General features: G+C 44.3%; 2 non-coding genes across 2 annotated transcripts; one reads left to right on the top strand and one right to left on the bottom strand.

Annotated features, from left to right (window-relative positions):
• Window positions 1-1,068: 1,068 nt before the first annotated feature.
• trnaq-cug (transfer RNA glutamine (anticodon CUG)) lies at window positions 1,069-1,140 on the bottom strand. Its single transcript has one exon. It is a non-coding gene; the product is annotated as a tRNA-Gln (tRNA).
• A 477-nt stretch (window positions 1,141-1,617) lies between these two features.
• On the top strand, window positions 1,618-1,691 carry trnan-guu (transfer RNA asparagine (anticodon GUU)). Its single transcript has one exon. It is a non-coding gene; the product is annotated as a tRNA-Asn (tRNA).
• Window positions 1,692-15,509: the final 13,818 nt, after the last annotated feature.

The raw sequence follows: 15,509 nt of genomic DNA, 5'->3' as shown, positions 1-15,509 counted from the left end.
GAGAGCACACGCAGCACCTGGGACGACATACCGTTCTTATTTATCATTCATTTATTCCTGCTGTCGAAGGACAATGTATAATCTGAAGCTATTGAAGGGTTTTCCCCCCGCCACGGGTTACGTTAAAATAACTTTTTTTATGTTAAACATGTGCATTGTGCTCTCTGCACACACCACACACATTTAGGAGACTGTCCAGCTTTAGACGGTTCATGGTAAACAGAAGTTCTCATCTTTGCAGTTCAAAATCACCGCACCTATTTTGAGCAGCACCTTCATGAGGCATTGGATTGGTTTAGAAATGCGACACTCACTGAGTTGTCTAAACATACCCACCCGGTTTAAGCAGATTTCACTGACAGTTATCTCTGCCTGGCGAATCATCGCGCGCATGCGTCGTTGTTATCTCCAGCCTTGGTCTCTCGGGACCGAATTAGCGCGTTCTCAACATAGAAAAAAGTCATTCTTAAAGGAGACGCAATGTGTTTCTCAGCTGTTCGCAAGCAGTATAGTTCTGTCATTTAATAATTCACCAACACAATTAGAAGTCCCCAAATCGCTTTTCAGTATTGGCGGCGTTGAATAAAAGAACACTTTAACGTGCATGCACCACTAGTGCAGGGCAAATGCGATTACAATAAAAATAATCTGATCTTTCTTTGAGACTAAACTTTCTCCCATGTGTGTAACAGTGGTGGACCAGTACCTCATCCAGGGTTGATTACTACCTTCTATGTTGTCAGTAATCGAGATACAAGGTACACTCCCAAGACTCTGAATTGGATTATGCAGTTTGGATAATGCTATTATAATCATAATTATTTATATATTTTAAAAGTAATACTTTACGACTACCTTTTTACCAAGTCAGGTGGGGGGCGAGGGGGTTCTTGGTATTATTAGTGGTACATGACCGATGCTGTCGCTATTCAAATCTTGCAGCACAAGGTCGAATTCCACAGAGATTCGCCCCTTTAAGGGTCACGTGTTATGTACAATCGGTTTCGAGCCAATCAAAATGCTCATCTTGTATCCAATGTAAACAGACAGCAACTTCCCGTAGCAAGAAGGTTCCACCGAGATTTGAACTCGGATCGCTGGATTCAGAGTCCAGAGTGCTAACCATTACACCATGGAACCTAGCTACAGGTTAAATCTCACGAGAATAGCTGGAACATCTTCTCTAGTCACCTTAAAAGCCCTCCAGCCCACATGCTGGATTTTTAAAATGAAATATAAGTAACCCTGCCGGTCACAACTTTCTTCCGGGTTCTTCTACTACCTACACCTGTCCGACTGTACTGAACGGGGACGTTCGACAAATAACTTCAGAGTAGCTACCAGGTTACACTAGCGTCACCGAGAGAATGGCTTCAGTTCGTCATTTCTCCTTTTTCTACACTTAGAGGGCATGTCTTTTCTGCACGTTTTCCAGCAGAAGATGTACTTTACAGCCTCTCCCTGCTCTGTCTGATTTTTTTTCTTTCTTCATAGGGACCGTGTAACAACCTAATATTTCTTTCACAAACAACAACCCTATATTTTCATTTTTTTTACAGCGGGCTGTCCCTTAATCCGTATTGTCTACAGAGAGTGCAACACTTCTCACTTATCATCGTCTCTGTGGCGCAATCGGTTAGCGCGTTCGGCTGTTAACCGAAAGGTTGGTGGTTCGAGCCCACCCAGGGACGGTCGATATTTTGTTGGAATGCAAAAAAAGAGGAAAGATACTTGACTGAGTTACTATCTACTACATTAGTAGTACTAGGGTGTTGTACCGTGTTAGCCATTATGAATGTAGAGAAAAGCCAAGCAAAATGACACCTTTTATTGGCTAACTAGAAAGATTACAATATGCAAGCTTTCGAGGCAACTCAGGCCCCTTCTTCAGGCAAGATGTAATCATTAGGAGAAGTTGCTTTTTACGCTGATCCCCAGCACCTGTTTTTTTTTTTTTTTGCTGCAATTTGATTTTGCGCTTGCGCAGAACGCGGTTGGGCTTTGGGGGTGTGATCTCGTTAGACTCACGAGGCACACCGTCTTTTAATGTGGAGCGCATTCGGAGATATAGGCCTCATTTGCATTCTGCTCGTTGCCACAGCGAAGGTTTCAAAGTAATTAACAAAATTGTGAAATCTTATGATCACGTAGTGTTCGGAAATGGAAGCCTGAACACCCATGTTTTACGAATGCAGATTGATTGCTAAAAGAACTAATGCGGTTTATGCTTTGTGGACATTAAACTATGGACAGATTGTTAGTCCTTACAGAAATACTTGGGAGTTTGGTATTCTCAAGGTCTCCTCAAAACGTGGATTCTTAAGCGAAAGCTCTAAAGCGTTTCACTTTCATTTATTTTGGTAGTATTAAACCACTACAGATGCAATATATCTTTCACCACATCATTTTTTGGGGCGCTCTTCTGTGTTTTCCATTCTGGTGCAGTTGTAGATGGCTTTATGGAGATCATCATCGGCAGAAACGTTTACGATTAAAAATTATTTTACATACATCGTTGGGAAATTTGTGAACAATTCGTTAGCCGTGTATGGTTAGCAACGTGTATATTTCGAGGGATGTAATAAAAGGTGATTCGACGTCGTAGCACATTTTAAATCTTAAGATTTTAGAAAAAATGTATTTTAATCACAGTGTCTTTTTATCTTTTGAGACAAGGAAGTTAAATCTGCCTATACCACATACAGAGGTATTGAGTCGTGGAAAGTTGATCGTTTGTACTTAAAGTACAAAAAGAAAAGCAGGTGAGATCGAGGCGTGTATAATTTTGGATTGTCATGTTGCCTTCCTCTGTATCAGAAACAGAGGTGTGACCAGAACATCATGTGTGGGTGGGCATTTGGCTTGTCTGGGGGGGGGGGGGGGGGATATCCATCCATCCATCCCTATTTTTGTAGGGGGTCAAATAATAATAACAACATAGTTTTATATAACATATAAAAGCAAAAATTGTGGCATAAATCATAACCTATTGTTCAATAAAATTAACAGAGGCAATGGAACTTGTATTATTATTTTTTGTGAACAAATATAGAACTACATCTACGAGGTAAATATCAATAAAGTCAAATGTATACAACATACGAGAGCAAGAACAGAAACGTGGCTTATTGTAGTCATGGGAGGCTATAGGACATCAGTTTCACCTGGATGTTATCTACAGGACCAGTCTGCGATTACTCTTGGCAAATTCTGAAATAAATTCATTCATGTCTTGATTTTCTGTGATGTTTTTCTCGTGTGCCAGAATGACTAAAATTCTCTTCCTTGAATGCAGCATTGTTCGGCGGAGTGGAGTGAGAATGCGGTTCAAAGTAGAGAAAGAGCTTTCGCATGCAGCTGAAGACCAATGATGAGTGCTGTGATGCAGACATGGCTCTGACGTGCAGGATACTAGACGCGTGTTTGTGGAAGCCGCCACCGTCTTTTTCTAGAGCTTTTTTCCAATTAGTGTAGCTGTGTTTGGTGAATATGTCCTCGCAGTCCGAATTGGAAACACTAAATTTGTGGTAGGCAAAGCAAAAGCTGCCATCACGGACAACAGAATATTCAAGCCATGGTCGAGACTGATACCAGCTTGCACTAAAACATCTAAGTGTCTTTCCGAATGCGTGCTTGGGATAATTAATTAAAACGGGCTGGGATGGGCTATCCATATTTAAGTCAGGCAGACCAGACTGTATATTTTGTTGAAGGCAGAGGTTTGGAGTACCCGACACGGGTGCAGAGCTGGAGGATTGTGTAGGCTTATCTACATCTTTTGGAGTTTCAGTTCCCGACGTGGGTGTGCTGTGCTCCGTGTTGGTAGCAGCGGTGCTGGGCTCAAAACTTGGAGCCAGCAGCTTGCGGAGGGACAGAGGTTGAAGATGTCTGCTTTTTAATAAGCCACCTATGCATAGCCTTTGGTGTTACCAACCAGAAAATAAAAGAAGAATGGAACGTATGCGCTGCTTTAATTAAAGAATGCGGTCAACAGGTTCAAAACGTGCTGCAAAATGTGCGGTGAAGTGAACTGTGAGCAGCACGGTGCCTGTCTAGTGGCGGATACGCCCCAAATTCAAACGGGCCGATTGGAAAGCAACTCAGTTTTGAAAATCAAATGTTATTCTTCTCCAGAGTTTTCATTGGACAGACAGAGCATTTCGCTGCGGGGGCAGTGCCCACCCCAACCCCCCCCCCCCCACCCCCCCGTGGTCACGCCTCTGATCAGAATGTGTATTTAATATTTTATATCTATTGGGTAAGAGATAATCTAAAACTATTGATTTTTTTTTTCCAAAACCAGAACATCATATTGTCATACAGCAAATCAAGTATAAAATAACAGCATAATGTGGTGTAGGATGTTACAATCGACTTATCCTTATGCACTTTAAAGCCTTCAGGGAGTCCACCAAATATCACTGTTATTTGGATTTGGAGTAATTGTGACATTAAGACTGTTTGAGAACTAGGCAAAGATTTTGGTCCAAAATGATATTAAATTAGTGCTTCCCAAAACATGTGGCCTAGTGATGCAGGAGCTATATGACAGCACTCACAGGTTGGGTCTTACCCATGGTACATTGTGGACAGTTTTAAGAAAGAGAAATGTGATTGATGAAATACCATTTTTTTAATTATGGATTTTAAACTTATAGTGATATGGTAAACCCAGTTATTCTACTGGGAGAGGATCTTCTTGATAAATATCTTGGGCACAATGACATACTGAAATGTCTGGACCAGGATCACATTGCCATGGCACACAATTCATCTGAAGTCCTGGACAACATGCTCCACACAGGTTCTGTCATAAGTTCATATGATCAGGATTGACACACTAGTAATAATAATAATAATTCTTTGCATTTATATAGCGCTTTTCTCACTACTCAAAGCGCTCAGCAATTGCAGGTTAAGGGCCTTGCTGAAGGGCCCAACAGAGCAGAGTCTCCTTTGGCATTTACGGGATTCGAACTGGCAACCTTCCGATTGTCAGTGCAGATCCCTAGCCTCAGGGCCACCACTCCGCCCTAGTATAGAGTACAGTGAAATTCTTCCTAGCACGTCAACCCTCTCCAGCGCTATGATTACTGAGTATAAGGACTTTTGTCTTCCTTATCTAAAATCACAACCTTACCTTTTATGGGGGCACCCTTATAGAGTAGGCCTATCCATCCATTATCCAACCCGCTATATCCTAACTACAGGGTCACAGGAGCCAATCCCAGCCAACGCAGGAAACAAACCTCAGGCAGGGCGCCAACCCACTGCAGGGTGCACACACACACTAGGGCCAATTTTTTGAATCACCAATGCACCTAACCTGCATGTCTTTGGACTGTGGGAGAAAACCCACACAGACACGGGGAGAACATGCAGACTCCACACAGGGAGGACCCAGGAAGCGAACCCGGGTCTCCTAACTGCGAGGCAGCAGCGCTACCCACTGTACCACCGTGCCGCCCGAGTAGGCCTATTCAATTACAAATTCATTTGGACCAGGTTTAGAAACCATGAAAGTTTGCTGGGCCAGACATTTTGTGCAGCCAGTAAGTAATGAAAATTGTATTCTTAAAATTGGCCATTTGCACCTATTAGAAAAGTACCAGTAAACCCCCGATTCTCTAAAGAATCGCAAATCCAAGAAGGGCAGTTACTTTCTGTTCCCTCCAATCTTTGTAGGGATGAAAACTCATGAAGGGTGGGAGCGTCCTGGGAAAGTTTCAATTTAATTAACTAAATATATTTGTACTAAAGCTGTTTCTTTTTGGAGCCATGACTCGTTTGGTTCTGGTGTTTCAGAAGCGCGTTGTAGGTGCCTTCGTTCATTGTTTTTATCTATGCAGTCTCCTTTTTGTTTTTCTATGGGTGTGTTGTTAGCTAGAAGTCGTTTGTTTTTAGGAATCATAATTGAACTTACTATTAACACTGTATTACCTTAATGTGATACAAATAAACCACACTGACAGCTGCCACACTGAGTGCTGGCACAGTGGATTAGAGCACACTGACTGGTGGCACTGTGTAGTGGAGTAGCTGCTGGTACTGTGGAGTGGAGAACACTGACCGCTGGCACTGTGGAGTAGCTGACTGCTGGCACTGTCAGTAGTCACCACTACCTCAAGTTTAAATACATAGACATATATAGATAGACAGCGCATTCACTGTGTTTCCCAGTCGACACGATACATCAGTGCGTCAGCCTTATTGCGAGTGGCAAACGTGCCATTTAAACTAATACAGGTAGACGTGGAAACCGGGTTTTCTGATGAAAAAACAATAACGTTTAAAACAGTATCATTTACATACAACAGATTTTGGCGAATCATTTAAATGCAATTATTTATATCCATTTATACATTAATAATGGCAATTATTAAATAATAATGATTACAGTAATCCCTCGCTACTTCGCGGTTCACTTTTCGCGGATTCACGACTTCGCGGGTTTTTAAATACAAGTGATTGCCCGCCTATCGCGGAAGTTATGTTCCAGACCCATCAGCAACAGGAGAAAATCCGCGATATAGAAAGACCATATAAATAAACATTTTTATAGTTTAAGCCTTAAAATTCCCATCCCACATGCTTTAAACACATGTAAACTTATAAAACACACTTTGTTAACACATATGATATGTGGATGTCGGGCTAAGGATATGAGTAACATCTCACTATTATAAAACATTTTAACTTCACGCAAGACAAGACAGTGAGACAGGAAAATTGGTGATGTACAGGCTTTTAAATTATTGACACGCAGAGCGACAAGCAGCACAAAGCCAGCTCAAAGTCCACTTCCCCTTAGCGTTCATTCAGCTCCCCACCCCCTTGACAATGCGAAGTGGCAGGAGCGTACTGCGCTTCCAGGGAGGGGGGGTTTGAGCGAAGGTGCGTTCAGCTCTCACACACCCACACACACTCCTCGTGTAGAGCGACAAGCAGGCATTTTGGCAGAAGCAGCACAAAGTCCATTTCTGCTCAGCGTGAGTTCAGCTGCCCCCCTTCACAAAGCGAGTGCAGACACATTGACGTCTGATCGCTGCATGCAGTGTGCAGTGTTGGTCTGCGGTGTTTAAGAATGTAGAAAGTGTTTAAGAGCATAGGAAGTGTTTATATGAGCGTGGGAAAGGTTAACAAGAGATTGAGAAAGGTTTATAAGAGTGTGGGAAGGGTTTATAAAGCCTTAAAATATGTATAAATAATAAAATAAATATAGGTCGCTACTTCACGGATTTTCACCTATCGCGGGGGGCTGGAACGTAACCCCCGCGATAGGTGAGGGATTACTGTATACTTATTATTATTAATCATTCCTCCCATATAAGTAATATTTTGGGGACTGCCTTCTTCTATCTTCAAAACATTTCCTGACTTTGTCCTGTTCTTATGCAACACAGTACTGAAGTATTGTTTAATGCCCAAGTCATGTCACGTATAGATTAGTGTAATGGTATTCTATCTGGCATCCGACAAAAACGTATCCATCGCTTACAACTTCTTCACAATTCTGCTGCCAGGATAATATCCTGCTGTTGTAAATACACTGAACATATCACACCTATTCTCTCTCAACTTCACTGGCTCACTGTTAACTACAGAATACAATACAAAATACCACTCAACATTTAAAGCTCTCCACAACCTCACTGATCTCCTCCGGACTTACACTCCGTCTCGCTCACTCAGATCCTGTAATTTGAGAGTATTCAGTCTGGCAATATGGTGCAGCCTTAGTTTGTGGAAGACATACACAACTCAAGACATGAGCATAAAATGATGGTTGTCAATTTTAAACTGTGTTTCCCCAATGTGCTCCTTGAGAAAAAACATCATCAAGTTTGAGAAATATTAACAGCTAACAACAATCTACATAGTGACTAAATATGTTTAGCCAAAACGTTGTTTGCAGGCTCACTTGAGCACATAAATGCATAGCTTTGCTAGCTTAGCCTGGCTTAGCTAAAGTAAAGATTATAAAACAGGATTTTCTAATGGCCAAATATAACCAAAACAATTGTTCAGCCTTACCTATGAAATGTAATCCCCCGGGATCTGGTTTGGAGCGTACAGCGGTTTGTACAATCCCAAGCAGCACATTATTCATTACTTCACTCCACAGCAGTGCCTCTCACAATATGGCGGCGACGTTGACATATGATTCTGCTAGTCATGAGGTGTCTAGTTATTCTATGTCTATGTTTAAATATGTCACCATGGCAACTTGTTGGCGTGCATGCTTTACCTCAAGTTTAGTTTACAGGTTGTGTTGTGTTGTTTGGGTGCCACTTACTGACTCTGGGAAGCCGCTGGGTTTGACTTTGGGGCGCTGTGCAAGTGCGCGTGTGCTTTTGGCACGGGTTGCGTCTGGCATCCGTGCATATATACGACCTTCGTAAACATTACTAAACGAAGGTTTTATATGCGGTGGAGTGCGCGTTCGGGCGGCGGTTGTATTGTGACCTGAAGTTTAGTTTACAGGTTGTGTTGTGTTGTTTGGGCACTACCTACTGAGTCTGGGAAGCCACTGGGTTTGACTCTGGGGCGCTGAGGCGCAGTGCGCGTGCGCTTCGGTGCGTCTGGCGTCTGGCATCCGTGCATATATACAACCTTCGTTTAGTAATATAGATTATATGCACATGAGACAAGTAGATATAATATTTCACTAAGCATGAAGATGTATGAGTTAGGATTAAAAAGACATACAGTCATGGGCGAAATTATCAGCACCCCTGGAATTTTCCCAGAAAATGCACCATTTCTCCCAGAAAATTGTTGCAATTACAAATGTTTGTATATACATGTTTATTTCCTTTATGTGCATTAGAACAACAAGAAAAAACAGAGAAAAAAAGCCAAATCTGACATCATGTCACACACAACTCCAAAAATGGGCCGGACAAAATTATTGGCACCTTTTCAAAATTGTGGGTAAATCATTTTATTTCAAGCATATGATGCTCGTTTGAACTCACCTGTGGCAAGAAACAGGTGCTGGCAATATAGCAATCACACCTGAAGCCAGTTAAAATGGAGAAAGGTTGACTCAACCTTTCTGTTGTGTGTCTGAGTGTGCCACACTAAGCATGGAGAACAGAAAGAAGAGCAGAGAATTATCTGAGGACTTGAGAACAAATTGTGGAAAAATATCAACAATCTCAAGGCTACAAGTCCATCTCCAGAGATCTTCATGTTCCTTTGTCCACTGTGCGCAACATAATCAAGAAGTTCACAACACATAGCACTGTAGCTAATCAACCTGGACGTAGACAGAAGAGAAAAACTGATAAAAGACTGCAACGAAGGATAGTCCGAATGGTGGATAAACAACCCCAATCAACTTCAAAACATATTCAAGCTGTTCTGCAGACTCAGGGTGCAACAGTGTCAGCTCGAACTGTCCGTCGACATCTGAATGAAATGAAACGCTATGGCAGCAGAGCAAGGAGGACCCCACTGCTGACACAGAAACATAAAAAAGCCAGTCTGGAGTTTGCCAAAATGTACTTGAGGAAGCCAAAATCCTTCTGGGCGAACATCTTGTGGACAGATGAGACCAAGGTAGAGCTTTTTGGTAAAGCTCAACATTCTACTGTTTACAGAAAATGGAATGAGGCCTACGAAGAAAAGAACACAGTACCTACAGTCAAACATGGTGGAGGTTCATAGATGTTTTGGGGATGTTTTGCTACCTCTGGCACTGGATGCCTTGACTGTGTGCAAGGCATCATGAAATCTGAAGACTACCAAAAGATATTGGGGCGCAATGTAGGGCCCAGTGTCAGAAAGCTGGGTCTGCGTCAGAGGTCATGGGTGTTCCAGCAGGACAATGACCCCAAACATAACTCTAAAAGCACCCAGAAATGGTTGAAGACAAAGCGCTGGAGAGTTCTGAAGTGGCCAGCAATGAGTCTGGATCTAAATCCGATTGAACACTTATGGAGAGATCTCAAAATTGCTGTTGATTGCATCGTTTCAGAAAGAGTAGGACAAACTTTATATTCATCTCTGCGAGCAGTTCACAGGATCTTCACTCTCCAATCTTCCATTGCATCGGATGCATTTGGATTATGTTAAGGACTTTGTAGTGAGTGTTTATTGTTATGTGTTTATGGTTGGGTTGGTATTTGATACCGTTGTGGAGGAAAGGGAAGGCTATCTATTTATTTGTTGTTTATATTTTTGTTTCATTTTAATATACAGCTTTATGCAGCTTTATTTATATACTTTTATTTCTTGACTCTGTGAGTGAGTGATGTGAGTTGAACCAAGGCTGGGTGCTTGCCTGGGGTCCAAACAAATAAACTAATCACCAACTCTATAATCGTGTGAATCTGAGCTGCTCCAGACAGCTACAACTTACAGATGAGTTCGACATAATCGAGCCAGCATTACTTAGGATTCTACACCGAGTTTTATAAGAGTAGGATACAACATGTGACCTAAAAAAGTGAAAAGTGCTCTAGACCTTATAAGTATTCAACTATTAAACCAAATAAAACATATAACTAGTTCACTTTAAGTACCTTGCATCAAAATCTTTAGCAATCAGGAAGGTACTGACAAAAGAAAAAGTCTTCCAATGCTTCTTAAACACTAAGGAAGTGAGCAGCGTATGGCAGTGGGCAGCTCATTCCACCTGTGAGGAGCTACTCATGAAAAGATGCCATTCAATAGCAGACATGAGTAGTTGGGAAGGTGCACAGGTCCTCCATATAAGTATATGTTGAATTTAATGTATGCTTCTACAGGAAGTCAATGGAATGGAATGACCTGAGAAAAGGAGTAACATGTGCCTGACTTGGCTGATTGAAAGTGAATTTCACAGCATCTGCAATGGCTTGAAAGTACACCTGCCAGTAAAGACTTGAAGTAGCCAAGCAATGGACAAGAAGGTCCGGAGAAGAAGTTGAGCTGAATGCTCCATCAGATGTGGGTCTGACCTTGCAGATGTTATAAAGAGTGCATTTGGCAGAAAAGGAGACTGCTGCAATGTAATGAGCAAAAATTAGATGATCATTAATGATTTACAACCCCATCGTTACGTGCCAATTTAGGTTAGGTTGCTAATGATAATGAGCTGAGCTTTACAGGTATGTTGAATCAAAGGACTAGCTGGGATGAGCTCAGTGTTTGGCAGGCTGAGTTAATCTTGATGGTGCTACTAAAGGGAGCCGGTGGTGGCACCTGAGAAGTTCAGTGACGTGAGCCCATGATGGCTGGTTAAAAGCGAGCCGTGACATTGCATTTTGGAGCACCTGCAGTGACAGTACCTCTGACAGTTAGGAGATGCTACAATCAAGGCACAACATGACCAAAGACTACATTAGTGATGTGCTGTATGTTGGTTGGAGATGCAAGTAGGCATTTCCATACATGTAACAGTAAAATGTTTACAACACACAGTATTCAAGTGACAGATGGCTATCTTTGTTTGTCTCCTGTAATGTAATGCAAGAGATGACTTTTATTGTGAAAAGGTCTATTTGTGTGTCAGAATGCGCTTCACTAGGCAGGTCATACTTAACAGTGTGTTTCGCAGTTAGCCTGATAGTTCACCTCTGTGACTAAGGCACAAATGAAGGACGTCTCTACAATATCCATCTGCGATATGCATCATTGAAGGAAGGCATTCTAATAGCATTACTGGTGTTTACTAGGCCTTGATATCAAAGAGATGATAGACTTCTGCTGCCCCATGCCCCTGCTTTGGACAAGTGGCTTAGGAAAATGGCCGGGTGGATGGATGGATGGATGGATAAGCTGGTTGAAAAAAAAGGATGGATTATTGGTAAAATTATTTAATTATATATTGATTCCACTTCTTACGCCCCTCCCGGTCAACATCCAATGCTTCCCACTAACTAAAATTTTCAAGGGGAACCACTTTGTCAAATAAGTGAGACTTTTGTTAATATGCATATGTTAATATACTAATAGATGTTACTTAAACGTTACTATAATTTTCCAAGTGACAGGTGCATATGTGAAGTATGTAATGCCAATTGTATTTTCATTATATTCTTGACTTATAATGTAGTTGCACTGATGTTCAGTCCTGGCTGCAGATTTTGTGTCTTTAAATTGAAATTCTGCTCTAAGTAATCAGGCTGCTGTTTTCCAGTTTCTATGTCTTTGAATGTATCCAGAAATTGCAAGCTGCAAATGTTACATTTTGACTGGATGAAGTAACAATTTGAGTGTTAGGTAGGAAATAATGCTATACTATTGCTGTGTAATACTTGTGGATATCTGAGCCATTATTTCCTGATAATACCACACTGGAGTGGGTGACACTCAAATGGCTACCCTTTCTCATTATGGGTCATTTGCACCAGTGTCATTAGTTGACAGTATTTAGATACAATTATGAGAACTGAATTAAAATGAAAACACAAAATTAGAATTAAGGATCTTAAAATACTGCAAAAATTCAAATATTTTTAAATCCTTATACAATTTAATCTTATATTACTGCACATACTGTATATATATATATATATTGTGGCAAGCGTCTGGGGGTGGTACCCAGCCGGGACACCCAGAAGGACCAGAAGAGGGATTACGCCTTCTCCAGACAATGAGGGGGGCGACCGCCCTGGTGGCTTTGGTGACCAGGGGAACCAAACTTTGAAGCTCAACCCTATAGGGGCCCGTGGTCACTGCCAGGGGGTGCCCAGATGCCAGGAGAGCCCTGGTCCTCAGCACTTCCGCCACACCCAGAAGTGCTGGGGGGACAAAGACCAGGGACACCCGAAGTGCTTCCGGGTGCAGAGCTGGCACTTCCGCCACACCAGGGAGTGCCGGCAGAAGATCATAGGGAGGCACCTGGAGCACGTCCGGGTGATTATACTGTAAAAGGGGCCGCCTCCCTCCATTTGATGGCTGGAGTTGGGAGAGCAGAAGGACAGAGCTTGGAGGAGAAGAGTGGAGGCGGACCTGAAGAGAGGCATTGTGGTGTGGCCTGGACTTTGAGGGAGTATATATATATATATATATATATATATATATATATATATATATATATATATATATATATATATATATAAATCCATCCATCCATCCATTGTCTCCCGCTTATCCGAGGTCGGGTCGCGGGGGCAGCAGCTTGAGCAGAGATGCCCAGACTTCCCTCTCCCCGGCCACTTCTTCTAGCTCTTCCGGGAGAATCCCAAGGCGTTCCCAGGCCAGTCGAGAGACATAGTCCCTCCAACGTGTCCTGGGTCTTTCCCGGGGCCTCCTCCCGGTTAGACGTGCCCGGAACACCTCACCAGGGAGGCATCCTAATCAGATGCCCGAGCCACCTCATCTGACTCCTCTCGATGCGGAGGAGCAGCGGCTCTACTCTGAGCCCCTCCCGGATGACTGAGCTTCTCACCCTATCTTTAAGGGAAAGCCCAGACACCCTGCGGAGGAAACTCATTTCAGCCGCTTGTATTCGCGATCTCGTTCTTTCGGTCACTACCCATAGTTCATGACTATAGGTGAGGGTAGGAACATAGATCGACTGGTAAATTGAGAGCTTCGCCTTGCGGCTCAGCTCCTTTTTCACCACGACAGACCGATGCAGAGCCCGCATTACTGCGGATGCCGCACCGATCCGCCTGTCAATCTCACGCTCCATTCTTCCCTCACTCATGAACAAGGGCACTCCACCCTTTTCCGGCTGAGGACCATGGTCTCGGATTTGGAGGTGCTGATTCTCATCCCAGCCGCTTCACACTCGGCTGCGAATCGATCCAGAGAGAGCTGAAGATCACGGCATGATGAAGCAAACAGGACAACATCATCTGCAAAAAGCAGTGACCCAATCCTGAGCCCACCAAACCGGACCCCCTCAACGCCCTGGCTGCGCCTAGAAATTCTGTCCATAAAAGTTATGAACAGAATCGGTGACAAAGGGCAGCCCTGGCGGAGTCCAACTCTCACTGGAAACAGGTTCGACTTACTGCCGGCAATGCGGACCAGGCTCTGGCACCGATCGTACAGGGACCGAACAGCCCTTATCAGGGGGGCCGGTACCCCATACTCTCGGAGTACCCCCCACAGGATTCCCCGAGGGACACGGTCGAATGCCTTTTCCAAGTCCACAAAATACATGTAGACTGGTTGGGCAAACTCCCATGCACCCTCCAGGACCCTGCTAAGGGTATAGAGCTGGTCCACTGTTCCGCGACCAGGAAGAAAACCACACTGTTCCTCCTGAATCCGAGGCTCGACTATCCGACGGACCCTCTCCAGAACCCCTGAATAGACTTTTCCAGGGAGGCTGAGGACTGTGATCCCTCTGTAGTTGGAACACACCCTCCGATCCCCCTTCTTAAAAAGGGGGACTACCACCCCGGTCTGCCAATCCAGAGGCACTGTCCCTGATGTCCATGCGATGTTGCAGAGGCGTGTCAACCAAGACAGTCCTACAACATCCAGAGCCTTGAGGAACTCCGGGCGTATCTCATCCACCCCCGGGGCCCTGCCACCAAGGAGTTTTTTGACCACCTCGGTGACCTTAGTCCCAGAGATGGGGGAGCCCACCTCTGAGTCCCCAGGCTCTGCTTCCTCATTGGAAGGCATGTTAATGGGATTGAGGAGGTCTTCGAAGTACTCCCCCCACCGACCCACAACGTCCCGAGTCGAGGTCAGCAGCGCACCATCCCCACCATATACAGTGTTGACGCTGCACTGCTTCCCCTTCCTGAGACGCCGGATGGTGAACCAGAATCTCTTCGAAGCCGTCCGAAAGTTGTTCTCCATGGCCTCCCCAAACTCCTCCCACGCCCGAGTTTTTGCCTCAGCAACCACCAAAGCCGCATTCCGCTTGGCCTGCCGGTACCTATCAGCTGCCTCCAGGGTCCCACAGGACAAAAGGGTCCTGTAGGACTCCTTCTTCAGCTTGACGGCATCCTTCACCGCCAGTGTCCACCAATGGGTTTGGGGATTGCCGCCACGATAGGCACCGACCACCTTACGGCCACAGCTCCGGTCAGCTGCCTCAACAATAGAGGCACGGAACGTGGCCCATTCGGACTCAATGTCCCCCACCTCCCTTGGGATGTGGTCGAAGTTCTGCCGGAGGTGGGAGTTGAAGCTTCTTCTGACAGGGGGCTCTGCCAGACGTTCCCAGCAGACCCTCACAACACGTTTGGGCCTACCACGCCTGACCGGCATCCTCCCCCACCATCGAAGCCAACTCACCACCAGGTGGTGATCAGTTGACAGCTCCGCCCCTCTCTTCACCCGAGTGTCCAAGACATGTGGCCGCAAGTCCGACGACACGACCACAAAGTCGATCATCGAACTGAGGCCTAGGGTGTCCTGGTGCCAAGTGCACATATGAACACCCCTATGCTTGAACATGGTGTTCGTTATGGACAATCCGTGACGAGCACAGAAGTCCAATAACAAAACACCGCTCGGGTTCAGATCGGGGGGGCCATTCCTCCCAATCACGCCCTTCCAGGTCTCACTGTCATTGCCCACGTGAGCATTGAAGTCTCCCAGCAGAACGA

The sequence above is a fragment of the Erpetoichthys calabaricus genome, chromosome 5 (assembly GCF_900747795.2).
Source record: "Erpetoichthys calabaricus chromosome 5, fErpCal1.3, whole genome shotgun sequence".
NCBI classification, from domain to species: domain Eukaryota; kingdom Metazoa; phylum Chordata; class Cladistia; order Polypteriformes; family Polypteridae; genus Erpetoichthys; species Erpetoichthys calabaricus.
Note: the sequence above shows the minus strand (reverse complement) of the source record. Positions and strands in the feature narration are given on the sequence as shown.